Genomic DNA, 2,421 nt, shown 5'->3' with positions numbered 1-2,421 from the left:
GTTTTTAGAAGGTTCGATGTATTTGGACGATTTTTCAAGAGTTTTTGGAGGCACCTCTTAGAAAACCGACATTGGGCTTTATATGGGGCCGAAATTCATCAGGAAAGTGACTCCTTTTCGCTCCAAGACATTCCTCCACGCTCCATGTTCGCATTCTTCATAATTCATCTTCCTTCCACCACCATATTGAATTTCATTAGTGATTTTTCTTTTATAATTTAGAGTTTGTGTGGTGAGATTTGAGTTTATAATTTAGAGTTTGTGTGGTGAGATTTAGTGTGAAACTTTCAGTAAAAGTGTTGGAGAAGGAGAAAAGTGAGAGATATCTTCTTCCTGCATTTATAAGAAAGGGTTCAAGGGATTTGTTTTGAGAAAGTGTTTCAGATAAGTTTTGTTTGTTTATTAAGTGTTGTATGAACTTTCTTTTATATATGTAATTTGTGTTTTGTTGTGTCTTTCTCATGAAGTCTGAGTAGTTCACTCTATCTTTCTCCCTACTCTGAGATATAGTGAAATGAAGAGATAATATGATGTGTCAATATTAAAATATAAAATAAATTGTGACGATTTTTCAACTCCAAACTTAATTTACATTTCGATATGGCCAATTGAATTGTTAAAATATGTTGTGAAACATATGATCCGGGAAATGAAGTATGAGTTCTACAACAGAGTGATGATCACATTTGATTTCACGGAGGAGAAATTCATTCATGAAATTAAGTGCAAATAAATAAGGAAATATTCTTTGTTGGGTGTAGAACTGGAGAATCTTTAGGGTGACAGACTAAAATCCTCAATTCGGTCTTAGTGTTTAAAGCAAGAGTTAGCCTTCATGTGAAGGGAAGTGGGAGCTCTGGAGTGGGAGCCGGTATCTTCCTAGCCTAGCCACGGATTTAGGGACTAAACCTATGATTAGCCAATGATTTTATATGCACTATATCAAGGTAGAGAATTATAATTGCTCTTATTTGGCACAATACATATTCTAAACATTTACCTCATCTCATTTCACCAGAACCTCATTGTAGTGGGAATGATGTTTTTTCACATAAGAAATCTTCATTACATAAACATAGTTAGTAGATTAGTATTTACTTTTTAAACTTGCATTTCTATTTTGCTAATAGTTAAGTACTTTAGTTTTGATAACATCTCAACATTTGAAATTAGTGACAGTGATTTCGTTTGATTTTCTGTAAATTTCCTAATAAAACTTATAATTGCTAATTTACACCTTCCATGTGGGATCGATATTTGGGGCTTAAATAGAAAGACCTTTATTACTTGATAATGTACATATACTTGCGTAGAATCTCATTATTAATTGTCTATAATTATATATATTTTAAACAACTTACTTTTCATAAAAGGATCAAGTTTTTGGCATTGTAGTGGTGTCAACTTCATAAATCCTTATATATAAAAAATCGGGATCAAGTTTTTGGTACCGTTGCCGGGGAAGGTAACGGTTAAATTTAGGTAAATTAAATAATTTGATAAATTAGGAAAGTTAGAGACAATATATATACTATAAAAATATATAAAAAATATATAAAAAAATCAAAAATCCAAAAAGAATTTTACTTTGCTTACTTTATTTGTTTATGTGAAATATTGGATCTGAAGGCTTAGTACCTTACGATTTAGAGTTAGAACGTACTATTAGAAAAATTCGAAAACAACAAAGAGAAATTAAAAATTTAAAAGAAATGACAAAAAACTTAGAAAATCCAACAAATGAGAATCGATAAAGACCTTTAAAAGATTATGCGAATTCGACAACAGATGAACTTCACTTGACTATTCAAAATCCTGATGTTGTTACTAATTCATTTGAGCTAAACCTGCTACTATCCAAATGGTACAAAATAATCAGTTTGGAGGATCACCTACTGAAGATCCTAACTTACATCTTACTAGTTTTCTTGAGATTTGTGCTACATTTAAATATGAGGAAGTGTCTAATGATGGTGTTAGGCTTACACTTTTTCCTTTTTCATTAAAGGATAAAGCCAAGGCTTGGTTAAATTCATTAGCACTTGGATCTATTAGAACTTGGAGAGAACTATCACAAAAATTCTTGGCTAAATATTTTCCACCCTCTAAAACCGCTAAGCTTAGAAATGATATTACATCTTTTTGTCAGTTTGAAGGGGAATCGATATATGAAGCCTGAGAAAGATTTAAAGGTCTTCTTGAAAAGTGTCCACACCATGCTTTACCAGATTGGTTAATAATTCAAACATTTTGCAATGGATTAGTAGGATCACTTAAATCTATTATAGATGCTGTTGTGGGTGGTTCATTAATGTCAAAACCTTTTGATGAAGCATATTCTTTAATTGAAGAAATGACTACTAATAATTTTCAATGGCCCTCTGAAAGGGTAAATCCTAAGAGAGTAGCTAGTATTCATGA

Source organism: Phalaenopsis equestris, unplaced genomic scaffold (genome assembly GCF_001263595.1).
Source record: "Phalaenopsis equestris unplaced genomic scaffold, ASM126359v1 Scaffold233598, whole genome shotgun sequence".
In the NCBI taxonomy this organism is placed as follows: Eukaryota; Viridiplantae; Streptophyta; class Magnoliopsida; order Asparagales; family Orchidaceae; genus Phalaenopsis; species Phalaenopsis equestris.
Note: the sequence above shows the minus strand (reverse complement) of the source record.